The following is a 14,878-nucleotide window of genomic DNA, read 5'->3' as shown; positions in this document are numbered from 1 at the left end:
GTCTAAAGAGTTCTTCATAGGTACTGCTCTCTATGGATTGTTCAAAGATCTGTTGGAAGTACTTATAATAGGATAAATAAATTGAGGGCATGCCTTTTCGGTACCCCACTTGCATGGCTGTCTGGCCTGTGGAAGGTTCCACAAATGCAAGTCAGGATGGCCGAGTTGCCTAAGGCGCTGCGTTCAGGTCGCAGTCTCTTCTGGAGGCGTGGGTTCAAATCCCACTTCTGACAATTCTGTGTTTACTCTACTTTTTTCTTGAGAGAGAAAAAATCAGATCATTTCCCTCACATGGGCTTATATGGTTGTCTACTTGGAAAAGTGCAGTGAGTTTTTTTCTTGCTCTAGCCACTCATGACCTAAGATGTGTGCTTTTTTTGGTTCACAATATCTTTCCCTCTCTGTAGATGATCAATCAACATGTGGTCAGGATGGCCGAGTGGTCTAAGGCGCTGCGTTAAGGCCGCAGTCTCTCCTGGAGGTGTGGGTTCGAATCCCACTTCTGACAAAACTTTAAGTCCATTTTGTCTCTGAGTTCTTTTAGAATCTCAGCTAAAAATTGGCAGTGCATATAATATCTGAATAAGTAACAAACTTCAGTTTCAACTGCAAATTAATTTGCCCAATTCTGTCTTCAAGCTCGTATAATATTCTTCTAGCACTCGTGGTGTTTTATGTGTTTTTTGGGGGGTGCTCAAAAAGTCCCTTTTATTAATGAAATGGGTTACATTCAGTCTTGTGATATTTTTGGTTTCCAATAAGTAGATTGTTAATTTTATGTAACCTCATTTTCTAATGCTCCATTCAAGAGATGTTTCCACTATGAAATGCAGAGCAAGGGGAAAGAGCACAAGTGATAGAGCGAGTGAGTGAGAAGGGGTGTTGAGGAAGGAGAGAATGAAACAAAGACAGAGTGAGTGAACGGCAGGTATGCCTAGAAGAGGAGACTAGAAGTGAAGGCGACCTACTTTTCCCTGCTTTTGACCTCCCACCCATCCCAAACCGACCACAAACGTACCATCTATGCAACGTTGGTATGCAGAAATTCACGCCTCAGCCAGTGAGGGTGAGTCCCAGGCCAGGGGCTAGAGAGCAAAAGACTGCATGTGCTCAGACGTTCCCTGCTAGGGACAGTTGATCTGAAACAAGGTCTGCACTCTTGTATCCAGCAAGGATCTAGAAATCCTGCATGAATCTGCAAGGCACAATGACAGCACACATTTGCATAATATGCCCCACCTTCTGCCTTCCTACTTCCTGTGCAGTAGTTGTTGGTGTAGAGAGAGAGGTCGCAGGCAAGGTAATTTTGTGAGTCGGATACAGGACCCTAAAAAGCTGGTGAGAGGTATGAGGTATTCTAAAAGCATAAAAATTGTACACCTGTGAAATGAAATACTTTCACATGTGATCTTCTGTGTTTATTGTCCTGTGCATAAAGTTGCACCTTGTGTTTGAAGGTTTAAATTATTTCAGGCTTGCATGGAGGCAGAAATTTCTGAGTGACTTTTATACATTTCTTAAGACTCTGCACTGTCAGGATGGCCGAGTGGTCTAAGGCGCTGTGTTTAGGCCGCAGTCTCCTCTGGAGGCGTGGGTTCGAATCCCACTTCTGACATGACTTTTGGAGATGTAATCTCCTTTTTCAGGTTAACATCTGATGGAAGTTGCATCTGTTGGTCTTCACCTGGGATGTGATTCCGTCCTCATCTAGTCAAGAGAGCTGGGGTTTCTCATATATTTTGGTTGTATAAAGTCTTGCTGACAAAGTGCAGTCCTTACTATATGAGCATAGGACCCATGTAAGAGCTCATCTGGAAGAGTCATGCTCTTGTATGCCCTGGCCAGACAGGCCATGCAAATATGGAAGAATGCCTAGCATCTGGTAGACAGTTGGACTCCAGCACACTTACGGCAATTTCCTCAGGGCTATGATCAGGGGCTGCTTAGATTTGCGTATTCCACCCTATGTTGTGACATTGAAATTCCTTGTTGAATTTGCTTTAGCTAGCCAAGAGGTGGCTGTTGACTCAATTTCAAAGCAGCTTTGGGCCGTTCAAGTGGCTGGTTAATAGCACTTTCTCTTTGTACGCCTTAAAGGCATAAAGAGTTCTTCATAGGTACTGCTCTCTATGGATTGTTCAAAGATCTGTTGGAAGTACTTATAATAGGATAAATAAATTGAGGGCATGCTTTTTCGGTACCCCACTTGCATGGCTGTCTGGCCTGTGGAAGGTTCTATAAATGCAAGTCAGGATGGCCGAGTGGTCTAAGGTGCTGCGTTCAGGTCGCAGTCTCTTCTGGAGGCGTGGGTTCAAATCCCACTTCTGACAATTGTGTGTTTACTCTACTTTTTTCTTGAGAGAGAAAAAATCTGATCATTTCCTTCACATGGGCTTATATGGTTGTCTACTTGGAAAAGTGCAGTGAGTTTTTTTCTTGCTCTAGCCACTCATGACCTAAGATGTGTGCTTTTTTTGGTTCACAATATCTTTCCCTCTCTGTAGATGATCAAGCAACATGTGGTCAGGATGACCGAGTGGTCTAAGGCGCTGCGTTAAGGCCGCAGTCTCTCCTGGAGACGTGGGTTCGAGTCCCACTTCTGACAAAACTTTAAGTCCATTTTGTCTCTGAGTTCTTTTAGAATCTCAGCTAAAAATTGGCAGTGCATATAATATCTGAATAAGTAACAAACTTCAGTTTCAACTGCAAATTAATTTGCCCAATTCTGTCTTCAAGCTCGTATAATATTCTTCTAGCACTCGTGGTGTTTTATGTGTTTTTTGGGGGGTGCTTAAAAAGTCCCTTTTATTAATGAAATGGGTTACATTCAGTCTTGTGATATTTTTGGTTTCCAATAAGTAGATTGTTAATTTTATGTAACATCATTTTCTAATGCTCCATTCAAGAGATGTTTCCACTATGAAATGCAGAGCAAGGGGAAAGAGCACAAGTGATAGAGCGAGTGAGTGAGAAGGGGTGTTGAGGATGGAGAGAATGAAACAAAGACAGAGTGAGCGAACGGCAGGTAGGCCTAGAAGAGGAGACTAGAAGTGAAGGCGACATACTTTTCCCTGCTTTTGACCTCCCACCCATCCCAAACCGACCACAAACGTACCATCTATGCAACGTTGGTATGCAGAAATTCACGCCTCAGCCAGTGAGGGTGAGTCCCAGGCCAGGGGCTAGAGAGCAAAAGACTGCATGTGCTCAGACGTTCCCTGCTAGGGACAGTTGATCTGAAACAAGGTCTGCACTCTTGTATACAGCAAGGATCTAGAAATCCTGCATGAATCTGCAAGGCACAATGACAGCACACATTTGCATAATATGCCCCACCTTCTGCCTTCCTACTTCCTGTGCAGTAGTTGTTTGTGTAGAGAGAGAGGTCGCAGGCAAGGTAATTTTGTGAGTCGGATACAGGACCCTAAAAAGCTGATGAGAGGTATGAGGTATTCTAAAAGCATAAAAATTGTACACCTGTGAAATGAAATGCTTTCACATGTGATCTTCTGTGTTTATTGTCCTGTGCATAAAGTTGCACCTTGTGTTTGAAGGTTTAAATTATTTCAGGCTTGCATGGAGGCAGACATTTCTGAGTGACTTTTATACATTTCGTAAGACTCTGCTCTGTCAGGATGGCCGAGTGGTCTAAGGCGCTGTGTTTAGGCCGCAGTCTCCTCTGGAGGCGTGGGTTCAAATCCCACTTCTGACATGACTTTTGGAGATGTAATCTCCATTTTCAGGTTAACATCTGATGGAAGTTGCATCTGTTGGTCTTCACCTGGGATGTGATTCCGTCCTCATCTAGTCAAGAGAGCTGGGGTTTCTCATATATTTCGCTTGTAGAAAGTCTTGCTGACAAAGTGCAGTCCTTACTATATGAGCATAGGACCCATGTAAGAGCTCATCTGGAAGAGTCATGCTCTTGTATGCCCTGGCCAGACAGGCCATGCAAATATGGAAGAATGCCTAGCATCTGGTAGACAGTTGGACTCCAGCACACTTACGGCAATTCCCTCAGGGCTGTGATCAGGGGCTGCTTAGATTTGCGTATTCCACCCTATGTTGTGACATTGAAATTCCTTGTTGAATTTGCTTTAGCTAGCCAAGAGGTGGCTGTTGACTCAATTTCAAAGCAGCTTTGGGCCGTTCAAGTGGCTGGTTAATAGCACTTTCTCTTTGTACGCCTTAAAGGCATAAAGAGTTCTTCATAGGTACTGCTCTCTATGGATTGTTCAAAGATCTGTTGGAAGTACTTATAATAGGATAAATAAATTGAGGGCATGCTTTTTCGGTACCCCACTTGCATGGCTGTCTGGCCTGTGGAAGGTTCTATAAATGCAAGTCAGGATGGCCGAGTGGTCTAAGGCGCTGCGTTCAGGTCGCAGTCTCTTCTGGAGGCGTGGGTTCAAATCCCACTTCTGACAATTGTGTGTTTACTCTACTTTTTTCTTGGGAGAGAAAAAATCAGATCATTTCCCTCACATGGGCTTATATGGTTGTCTACTTGGAAAAGTGCAGTGAGTTTTTTTCTTGCTCTAGCCACTCATGACCTAAGATGTGTGCTTTTTTTGGTTCACAATATCTTTCCCTCTCTGTAGATGATCAAGCAACGTGTGGTCAGGATGGCCGAGTGGTCTAAGGCGCTGCGTTAAGTCCGCAGTCTCTCCTGGAGGCGTGGGTTCGAATCCCACTTCTGACAAACCTTTAAGTCCATTTTGTCTCTGAGTTCTTTTAGAATCTCAGCTAAAAATTGGCAGTGCATATAATATCTGAATAAGTAACAAACTTCAGTTTCAACTGCAAATTAATTTGCCCAATTCTGTCTTCAAGCTCGTATAATATTCTTCTAGCACTCGTGGTGTTTTATGTGTTTTTTGGGGGGTGCTTAAAAAGTCCCTTTTATTAATGAAATGGGTTACATTCAGTCTTGTGATATTTTTGGTTTCCAATAAGTAGATTGTTAATTTTATGTAACATCATTTTCTAATGCTCCATTCAAGAGATGTTTCCACTATGAAATGCAGAGCAAGGGGAAAGAGCACAAGTGATAGAGCGAGTGAGTGAGAAGGGGTGTTGAGGATGGAGAGAATGAAACAAAGACAGAGTGAGTGAACGGCAGGTAGGCCTAGAAGAGGAGACTAGAAGTGAAGGCGACATACTTTTCCCTGCTTTTGACCTCCCATCCGAAACCGACCACACACGTACCATCTATGCAACGTTGGTATGCAGAAATTCACGCCTCAGCCAGTGAGGGTAAGTCCCAGGCCAGGGGCTAGAGAGCAAAAGACTGCATGTGCTCAGACGTTCCCTGCTAGGGACAGTTGATCTGAAACAAGGTCTGCTCTCTTGTATCCAGCAAGGATCTAGATATCCTGCATGAATCTGCAAGGCACAATGACAGCATACATTTGCATAATATGCCCCACCTTCTGCCTTCCTACTTCCTGTGCAGTAGTTGTTTGTGTAGAGAGAGAGGTCGCATGCAAGGTAATTTTGTGAGTAGGATACAGGACCCTAAATAGCTGGTGAGAGGTATGAGGTATTCTAAAAGCATAAAAATTGTACACCTGTGAAATGAAATGCTTTCACATGTGATCTTCTGTGTTTATTGTCCTGTGCATAAAGTTGCACCTTGTGTTTGAAGGTTTAAATTATTTCAGGCTTGCATGGAGGCAGAAATTTCTGAGTGACTTTTATACATTTCTTAAGACTCTGCACTGTGAGGATGGCCGAGTGGTCTAAGGCGCTGTGTTTAGGCCGCAGTCTCCTCTGGAGGCGTGGGTTCGAATCCCACTTCTGACATGACTTTTGGAGATGTAATCTCCTTTTTCAGGTTAACATCTGATGGAAGTTGCATCTGTTGGTCTTCACCTGGGATGTGATTCCGTCCTCATCTAGTCAAGAGAGCTGGGGTTTCTCATATATTTCGGTTGTATAAAGTCTTGCTGACAAAGTGCAGTCCTTACTATATGAGCATAGGACCCATGTAAGAGCTCATCTGGAAGAGTCATGCTCTTGTATGCCCTGGCCAGACAGGCAATGCAAATATGGAAGAATGCCTAGCATCTGGTAGACAGTTGGACTCCAGCACACTTACGGCAATTTCCTCAGGGCTGTGATCAGGGGCTGCTTAGATTTGCGTATTCCACCCTATGTTGTGACATTGAAATTCCTTGTTGAATTTGCTTTAGCTAGCCAAGAGGTGGCTGTTGACTCAATTTCAAAGCAGCTTTGGGCCGTTCAAGTGGCTGGTTAATAGCACTTTCTCTTTGTACGCCTTAAAGGCATAAAGAGTTCTTCATAGGTACTGCTCTCTATGGATTGTTCAAAGATCTGTTGGAAGTACTTATAATAGGATAAATAAATTGAGGGCATGCTTTTTCGGTACCCCACTTGCATGGCTGTCTGGCCTGTGGAAGGTTCTATAAATGCAAGTCAGGATGGCCGAGTGGTCTAAGGCGCTGCGTTCAGGTCGCAGTCTCTTCTGGAGGCGTGGGTTCAAATCCCACTTCTGACAATTGTGTGTTTACTCTACTTTTTTCTTGAGAGAGAAAAAATCAGATCATTTCCTTCACATGGGCTTATATGGTTGTCTACTTGGAAAAGTGCAGTGAGTTTTTTTCTTGCTCTAGCCACTCATGACCTAAGATGTGTGCTTTTTTTGGTTCACAATATCTTTTCCTCTCTGTAGATGATCAAGCAACATGTGGTCAGGATGGCCGAGTGGTCTAAGGCGCTGCGTTAAGGCCGCAGTCTCTCCTGGAGACGTGGGTTTGAATCCCACTTCTGACAAAACTTTAAGTCCATTTTGTCTCTGAGTTCTTTTAGAATCTCAGCTAAAAATTGGCAGTGCATATAATATCTGAATAAGTAACAAACTTCAGTTTCAACTGCAAATTAATTTGCCCAATTCTGTCTTCAAGCTCGTATAATATTCTTCTAGCACTCGTGCTGTTTTATGTGTTTTTTGGGGGGTGCTTAAAAAGTCCCTTTTATTAATGAAATGGGTTACATTCAGTCTTGTGATATTTTTGGTTTCCAATAAGTAGATTGTTAATTTTATGTAACCTCATTTTCTAATGCTCCATTCAAGAGATGTTTCCACTAAGAAATGCAGAGCAAGGGGAAAGAGCACAAGTGATAGAGCGAGTGAGTGAGAAGGGGTGTTGAGGATGGAGAGAATGAAACAAAGACAGAGTGAGTGAACGGCAGGTAGGCCTAGAAGAGGAGACTAGAAGTGAAGGCAACATACTTTTCCCTGCTTTTGACCTCCCACCCATCCCAAACCGACCACAAACGTACCATCTGTGCAACGTTGGTATGCAGAAATTCACGCCTCAGCCAGTGAGGGTGAGTCCAAGGCCAGGGGCTAGAGAGCAAAAGACTGCATGTGCTCAGACGTTCCCTGCTAGGGACAGTTGATCTGAAACAAGGTCTGCTCTCTTGTATCCAGCAAGGATCTAGAAATCCTGCATGAATCTGCAAGGCACAATGACAGCATACATTTGCATAATATGCCCCACCTTCTGCCTTCCTACTTCCTGTGCAGTAGTTGTTTGTGTAGAGAGAGAGGTCGCATGCAAGGTAATTTTGTGAGTAGGATACAGGACCCTAAATAGCTGGTGAGAGGTATGAGGTATTCTAAAAGCATAAAAATTGTACACCTGTGAAATGAAATGCTTTCACATGTGATCTTCTGTGTTTATTGTCCTGTGCATAAAGTTGCACCTTGTGTTTGAAGGTTTAAATTATTTCAGGCTTGCATGGAGGCAGAAATTTCTGAGTGACTTTTATACATTTCTTATGACTCTGCACTGTCAGGATGGCCGAGTGGTCTAAGGCGCTGTGTTTAGGCCGCAGTCTCCTCTGGAGGCGTGGGTTCGAATCCCACTTCTGACATGACTTTTGGAGATGTAATCTCCTTTTTCAGGTTAACATCTGATGGAAGTTGCATCTGTTGGTCTTCACCTGGGATGTGATTCCGTCCTCATCTAGTCAAGAGAGCTGGGGTTTCTCATATATTTCGGTTGTATAAAGTCTTGCTGACAAAGTGCAGTCCTTACTATATGAGCATAGGACCCATGTAAGAGCTCATCTGGAAGAGTCATGCTCTTGTATGCCCTGGCCAGACAGGCCATGCAAATATGGAAGAATGCCTAGCATCTGGTAGACAGTTGGACTCCAGCACACTTACGGCAATTTCCTCAGGGCTGTGATCAGGGGCTGCTTAGATTTGCGTATTCCACCCTACTTGTGACATTGAAATTCCTTGTTGAATTTGCTTTAGCTAGCCAAGAGGTGGCTGTTGACTCAATTTCAAAGCAGCTTTGGGCCGTTCAAGTGGCTGGTTAATATCACTTTCTCTTTGTACGCCTAAAAGGCATAAAGAGTTCTTCATAGGTACTGCTCTCTATGGATTGTTCGAAGATCTGTTGGAAGTACTTATAATAGGATAAATAAATTGAGGGCATGCTTTTTCGGTACCCCACTTGCATGGCTGTCTGGCCTGTGGAAGGTTCTATAAATGCAAGTCAGGATGGCCGAGTGGTCTAAGGCGTGCGTTCAGGTCGCAGTCTCTTCTGGAGGCGTGGGTTCAAATCCCACTTCTGACAATTGTGTGTTTACTCTACTTTTTCTTGAGAGAGAAAAAATCTGATCATTTCCTTCACATGGGCTTATATGGTTGTCTACTTGGAAAAGTGCAGTGAGTTTTTTTCTTGCTCTAGCCACTCATGACCTAAGATGTGTGCTTTTTTTGGTTCACAATATCTTTCCCTCTCTGTAGATGATCAAGCAACATGTGGTCAGGATGGCCGAGTGGTCTAAGGCGCTGCGTTAAGGCCGCAGTCTCTCCTGGAGACGTGGGTTCGAATCCCACTTCTGACAAAACTTTAAGTCCATTTTGTCTCTGAGTTCTTTTAGAATCTCAGCTAAAAATTGGCAGTGCATATAATATCTGAATAAGTAACAAACTTCAGTTTCAACGGCAAATTAATTTGCCCAATTCTGTCTTCAAGCTCGTATAATATTCTTCTAGCACTCGTGGTGTTTTATGTGTTTTTTGGGGGGTGCTTAAAAAGTCCCTTTTATTAATGAAATGGGTTACATTCAGTCTTGTGATATTTTTGGTTTCCAATAAGTAGATTGTTAATTTTATGTAACCTCATTTTCTAATGCTCCATTCAAGAGATGTTTCCACTATGAAATGCAGAGCAAGGGGAAAGAGCACAAGTGATAGAGCGAGTGAGTGAGAAGGGGTGTTGAGGATGGAGAGAATGAAACAAAGACAGAGTGAGTGAACGGCAGGTAGGCCTAGAAGAGGAGACTAGAAGTGAAGGCGACATACTTTTCCCTGCTTTTGACCTCCCACCCATCCCAAACCGACCACAAACGTACCATCTGTGCAACGTTGGTATGCAGAAATTCACGCCTCAGCCAGTGAGGGTGAGTCCAAGGCCAGGGGCTAGAGAGCAAAAGACTGCATGTGCTCAGACGTTCCCTGCTAGGGACAGTTGATCTGAAACAAGGTCTGCTCTCTTGTATCCAGCAAGGATCTAGAAATCCTGCATGAATCTGCAAGGCACAATGACAGCATACATTTGCATAATATGCCCCACCTTCTGCCTTCCCACTTCCTGTGCAGTAGTTGTTTGTTTAGAGAGAGAGGTCGCAGGCAAGGTAATTTTGTGAGTAGGATACAGGACCCTAAATAGCTGGTGAGAGGTATGAGGTATTCTAAAAGCATAAAAATTGTACACCTGTGAAATGAAATGCTTTCACATGTGATCTTCTGTGTTTATTGTCCTGTGCATAAAGTTGCACCTTGTGTTTGAAGGTTTAAATTATTTCAGGCTTGCATGGAGGCAGAAATTTCTGAGTGACTTTTATACATTTCTTAAGACTCTTCAGTGTCAGGATGGCCGAGTGGTCTAAGGTGCTGTGTTTAGGCCGCAGTCTCCTCTGGAGGCGTGGGTTCAAATCTCACTTCTGACATGACTTTTTGAGATACAATCTCCTTTTTCAGGTTAACATCTGATGCAAGTTGCATCTGTTGGTCTTCACCTGGGATGTGATTCCGTCCTCATCTAGTCAAGAGAGCTGGGGTTTCTCATATATTTCGGTTGTATAAATTCCTGCTGACAACGTGCAGTCCTTACTATATGAGCATAGGACCCATGTAAGAGCTCATCTGGAAGAGTCATGCTCTTGTATGCCCTGGCCAGACAGGCCATGCAAATATGGAAGAATGCCTAGCATCTGGTAGACAGTTGGACTCCAGCACACTTACGGCAATTTCCTCAGGGCTGTGATCAGGGGCTGCTTAGATTTGCGTATTCCACCCTATGTTGTGACATTGAAATTCCTTGTTGAATTTGCTTTAGCTAGCCAAGAGGTGGCTGTTGACTCAATTTCAAAGCAGCTTTGGGCCTTTCAAGTGGCTGGTTAATAGCACTTTCTCTTTGTACGCCTTAAAGGTCTAAAGAGTTCTTCATAGGTACTGCTCTCTATGGATTGTTCAAAGATCTGTTGGAAGTACTTATAATAGGATAAATAAATTGAGGGCATGCCTTTTCGGTACCCCACTTGCATGGCTGTCTGGCCTGTGGAAGGTTCCACAAATGCAAGTCAGGATGGCCGAGTGGTCTAAGGCGCTGCGTTCAGGTCGCAGTCTCTTCTGGAGGCGTGGGTTCAAATCCCACTTCTGACAATTGTGTGTTTACTCTACTTTTTTCTTGGGAGAGAAAAAATCAGATCATTTCCCTCACATTGGCTTATATGGTTGTCTACTTGGAAAAGTGCAGTGAGTTTTTTTCTTGCTCTAGCCACTCATGACCTAAGATGTGTGCTTTTTTTGGTTCACAATATCTTTCCCTCTCTGTAAATGATCAAGCAACGTGTGGTCAGGATGGCCGAGTGGTCTAAGGCGCTGCGTTAAGTCCGCAGTCTCTCCTGGAGGCGTGGGTTCGAATCCCACTTCTAACAAACCTTTAAGTCCATTTTGTCTCTGAGTTCTTTTAGAATCTCAGCTAAAAATTGGCAGTGCATATAATATCTGAATAAGTAACAAACTTCAGTTTCAACTGCAAATTAATTTGCCCAATTCTGTCTTCAAGCTCGTATAATATTCTTCTAGCACTCGTGGTGTTTTATGTGTTTTTTGGGGGGTGCTTAAAAAGTCCCTTTTATTAATGAAATGGGTTACATTCAGACTTGTGATATTTTTGGTTTCCAATAAGTAGATTGTTAATTTTATGTAACCTCATTTTCTAATGCTCCATTCAAGAGATGATTCCACTATGAAATGCAGAGCAAGGGGAAAGAGCACAAGTGATAGAGCGAGTGAGTGAGAAGGGGTGTTGAGGAAGGAGAGAATGAAACAAAGACAGAGTGAGTGAACGGCAGGTAGGCCTAGAAGAGGAGACTAGAAGTGAAGGCGACATACTTTTCCCTGCTTTTGACCTCCCACCCATCCCAAACCGACCACATACGTACCATCTATGCAACGTTGGTATGCAGAAATTCACGCCTCAGCCAGTGAGGGTAAGTCCCAGGCCAGGGGCTAGAGAGCAAAAGACTGCATGTGCTCAGACGTTCCCTGCTAGGGACAGTTGATCTGAAACAAGGTCTGCTCTCTTGTATCCAGCAAGGATCTAGAAATCCTGCATGAATCTGCAAGGCACAATGACAGCATACATTTGCAAATTATGCCCCACCTTCTGCCTTCCTACTTCCTGTGCAGTAGTTGTTTGTGTAGAGAGAGAGGTCGCATGCAAGGTAATTTTGTGAGTAGGATACAGGACCCTAAATAGCTGGTGAGAGGTATGAGGTATTCTAAAAGCATAAAAATTGTACACCTGTGAAATGAAATGCTTTCACATGTGATCTTCTGTGTTTATTGTCCTGTGCATAAAGTTGCACCTTGTGTTTGAAGGTTTAAATTATTTCAGGCTTGCATGGAGGCAGAAATTTCTGAGTGACTTTCATACATTTCTTAAGACTCTGCACTGTCAGGATGGCCGAGTGGTCTAAGGCACTATGTTTAGGCCGCAGTCTCCTCTGGAGGCGTGGGTTCGAATCCCACTTCTGACATGACTTTTGGAGATGTAATCTCCTTTTTCAGGTTAACATCTGATGGAAGTTGCATCTGTTGGTCTTCACCTGGGATGTGATTCCGTCCTCATCTAGTCAAGAGAGCTGGGGTTTCTCATATATTTCGGTTGTATAAAGTCTTGCTGACAAAGTGCAGTCCTTACTATATGAGCATAGGACCCATGTAAGAGCTCATCTGGAAGAGTCATGCTCTTGTATGCCCTGGCCAGACAGGCAATGCAAATATGGAAGAATGCCTAGCATCTGGTAGACAGTTGGACTCCAGCACACTTACGGCAATTTCCTCAGGGCTGTGATCAGGGGCTGCTTAGATTTGCGTATTCCACCCTATGTTGTGACATTGAAATTCCTTGTTGAATTTGCTTTAGCTAGCCAAGAGGTGGCTGTTGACTCAATTTCAAAGCAGCTTTGGGCCGTTCAAGTGGCTGGTTAATAGCACTTTCTCTTTGTACGCCTTAAAGGTCTAAAGAGTTCTTCATAGGTACTGCTCTCTATGGATTGTTCAAAGATCTGTTGGAAGTACTTATAATAGGATAAATAAATTGAGGGCATGCCTTTTCGGTACCCCACTTGCATGGCTGTCTGGCCTGTGGAAGGTTCCACAAATGCAAGTCAGGATGGCCGAGTGGTCTAAGGCGCTGCGTTCAGGTCGCAGTCTCTTCTGGAGGCGTGGGTTCAAATCCCACTTCTCACAATTGTGTGTTTACTCTACTTTTTTCTTGAGAGAGAAAAAAATAGATCATTTCCCTCACATGGGCTTATATGGTTGTCTACTTGGAAAAGTGCAGTGAGTTTTTTTCTTGCTCTAGCCACTCATGACCTAAGATGTCTGCTTTTCTTGGTTCACAATATCTTTCCCTCTCTGTAGATGATCAAGCAACATGTGGTCAGGATGGCCGAGTGGTCTAAGGCGCTGCGTTAAGGCCGCAGTCTCTCCTGGAGGCGTGGGTTCGAATCCCACTTCTGACAAAACTTTAAGTCCATTTTGTCTCTGAGTTCTTTTAGAATCTCAGCTAAAAATTGGCAGAGCATAAAATATCTGAATAAGTAACAAACTTCAGTTTCAACTGCAAATTAATTTGCCCAATTCTGTCTTCAAGCTCGTGTAATATTCTTCTAGCACTCGTGGTGTTTTATGTGTTTTTTGGGGGGTGCTTAAAAAGTCCCTTTTATTAATGAAATGGGTTACATTCAGACTTGTGATATTTTTGGTTTCCAATAAGTAGATTGTTAATTTTATGTAACCTCATTTTCTAATGCTCCATTCAAGAGATGTTTCCACTATGAAATGCAGAGCAAGGGGAAAGATCACAAGTGATAGAGCGAGTGAGTGAGAAGGGGTGTTGAGGAAGGAGAGAATGAAACAAAGACAGAGTGAGTGAACGGCAGGTAGGCCTAGAAGAGGAGACTAGAAGTGAAGGCGACATACTTTTCCCTGCTTTTGACCTCCCACCCATCCCAAACCGACCACAAACGTACCATCTATGCAACGTTGGTATGCAGAAATTCACGCCTCAGCCAGTGAGGGTGAGTCCCAGGCCAGGGGCTAGAGAGCAAAAGACTGCATGTGCTCAGACGTTCCCTGCTAGGGACAGTTGATCTGAAACAAGGTCTGCTCTCTTGTATCCAGCAAGGATCTAGAAATCCTGCATGAATCTGCAAGGCACAATGACAGCATACATTTGCATAATATGCCCCACCTTCTGCCTTCCTACTTCCTGTGCAGTAGTTGCTTGTGTAGAGAGAGAGGTCGCAGGCAAGGTAATTTTGTGAGTAGGATACAGGACCCTAAATAGCTGGTGAGAGGTATGAGGTATTCTAAAAGCATAAAAATTGTACACCTGTGAAATGAAATACTTTCACATGTGATCTTCTGTGTTTATTGTCCTGTGCATAAAGTTGCACCTTGTGTTTGAAGGTTTAAATTATTTCAGGCTTGCATGGAGGCAGAAATTTCTGAGTGACTTTTATACATTTCTTAAGACTCTGCACTGTCAGGATGGCCGAGTGGTCTAAGGAGCTGTGTTTAGGCCGCAGTCTCCTCTGGAGTCGTGGGTTCGAATCCCACTTCTGACATGACTTTTGGAGATGTAATCTCCTTTTTCAGGTTAACATCTGATGGAAGTTGCATCTGTTGGTCTTCACCTGGGATGTGATTCCGTCATCATCTAGTCAAGTAAGCTGGGGTTTCTCATATATTTCGGTTGTATAAAGTCTTGCTGACAAAGTGCAGTCCTTACAATATGAGCATAGTACCCATGTAAGAGATCATCTGGAAGAGTCACACTCTTGTATGCCCTGGCCAGACAGGCCATGCAAATATGGAAGAATGCCTAGCATCTGGTAGACAGTTGGACTCCAGCACACTTACGGCAATTTCCTCAGGGATGAGATCAGGGGCTGCTTAGATTTGCGTATTCCACCCTATGTTGTGACATTGAAATTCCTTGTTGAATTTGCTTTAGCTATCCAAGAGGTGGCTGTTGACTCAATTTCAAAGCAGCTTTGGGCCGTTCAAGTGGCTGGTTAATAGCACTTTCTCTTTGTACGCCTTAAAGGTCTAAAGAGTTCTTCATAGGTACTGCTCTCTATGGATTGTTCAAAGATCTGTTGGAAGTACTTATAATAGGATAAATAAATTGAGGGCATGCTTTTTCGGTACCCCACTTGCATGGCTGTCTGGCCTGTGGAAGGCTCTATAAATGCAAGTCAGGATTGCCGAGTGGTCTAAGGCGCTGCGTTCAGGTCGCAGTCTCTTCTGGAG

The 14,878-nt window shown here is 43.6% G+C and overlaps 13 non-coding genes across 13 annotated transcripts; all 13 read left to right on the top strand.

The window, feature by feature from the left end:
• The first annotated feature begins 425 nt into the window (after nucleotides 1-425).
• TRNAL-AAG (transfer RNA leucine (anticodon AAG)) lies at nucleotides 426-508 on the top strand. The gene has a single exon. It is a non-coding gene; the product is annotated as a tRNA-Leu (tRNA).
• A 1,024-nt stretch (nucleotides 509-1,532) lies between these two features.
• Nucleotides 1,533-1,615, top strand: TRNAL-UAG (transfer RNA leucine (anticodon UAG)). Its single transcript has one exon. It is a non-coding gene; the product is annotated as a tRNA-Leu (tRNA).
• Nucleotides 1,616-2,247: 632 nt separating this feature from the next.
• TRNAL-CAG (transfer RNA leucine (anticodon CAG)) lies at nucleotides 2,248-2,330 on the top strand. Its single transcript has one exon. It is a non-coding gene; the product is annotated as a tRNA-Leu (tRNA).
• A 1,299-nt stretch (nucleotides 2,331-3,629) lies between these two features.
• On the top strand, nucleotides 3,630-3,712 carry TRNAL-UAG (transfer RNA leucine (anticodon UAG)). The gene has a single exon. It is a non-coding gene; the product is annotated as a tRNA-Leu (tRNA).
• A 632-nt stretch (nucleotides 3,713-4,344) lies between these two features.
• Nucleotides 4,345-4,427, top strand: TRNAL-CAG (transfer RNA leucine (anticodon CAG)). The gene has a single exon. It is a non-coding gene; the product is annotated as a tRNA-Leu (tRNA).
• A 192-nt stretch (nucleotides 4,428-4,619) lies between these two features.
• Nucleotides 4,620-4,702, top strand: TRNAL-AAG (transfer RNA leucine (anticodon AAG)). The gene has a single exon. It is a non-coding gene; the product is annotated as a tRNA-Leu (tRNA).
• A 1,020-nt stretch (nucleotides 4,703-5,722) lies between these two features.
• Nucleotides 5,723-5,805, top strand: TRNAL-UAG (transfer RNA leucine (anticodon UAG)). The gene has a single exon. It is a non-coding gene; the product is annotated as a tRNA-Leu (tRNA).
• A 632-nt stretch (nucleotides 5,806-6,437) lies between these two features.
• On the top strand, nucleotides 6,438-6,520 carry TRNAL-CAG (transfer RNA leucine (anticodon CAG)). The gene has a single exon. It is a non-coding gene; the product is annotated as a tRNA-Leu (tRNA).
• Nucleotides 6,521-6,712: 192 nt separating this feature from the next.
• TRNAL-AAG (transfer RNA leucine (anticodon AAG)) lies at nucleotides 6,713-6,795 on the top strand. Its single transcript has one exon. It is a non-coding gene; the product is annotated as a tRNA-Leu (tRNA).
• A 1,024-nt stretch (nucleotides 6,796-7,819) lies between these two features.
• Nucleotides 7,820-7,902, top strand: TRNAL-UAG (transfer RNA leucine (anticodon UAG)). Its single transcript has one exon. It is a non-coding gene; the product is annotated as a tRNA-Leu (tRNA).
• A 904-nt stretch (nucleotides 7,903-8,806) lies between these two features.
• TRNAL-AAG (transfer RNA leucine (anticodon AAG)) lies at nucleotides 8,807-8,889 on the top strand. The gene has a single exon. It is a non-coding gene; the product is annotated as a tRNA-Leu (tRNA).
• Nucleotides 8,890-10,628: 1,739 nt separating this feature from the next.
• On the top strand, nucleotides 10,629-10,711 carry TRNAL-CAG (transfer RNA leucine (anticodon CAG)). Its single transcript has one exon. It is a non-coding gene; the product is annotated as a tRNA-Leu (tRNA).
• Nucleotides 10,712-13,000: 2,289 nt separating this feature from the next.
• On the top strand, nucleotides 13,001-13,083 carry TRNAL-AAG (transfer RNA leucine (anticodon AAG)). The gene has a single exon. It is a non-coding gene; the product is annotated as a tRNA-Leu (tRNA).
• Nucleotides 13,084-14,878: the final 1,795 nt, after the last annotated feature.

Source organism: Lissotriton vulgaris, chromosome 8, assembly GCF_964263255.1.
Source record: "Lissotriton vulgaris chromosome 8, aLisVul1.2, whole genome shotgun sequence".
NCBI classification, from domain to species: domain Eukaryota; kingdom Metazoa; phylum Chordata; class Amphibia; order Caudata; family Salamandridae; genus Lissotriton; species Lissotriton vulgaris.
Note: the sequence above shows the minus strand (reverse complement) of the source record. Positions and strands in the feature narration are given on the sequence as shown.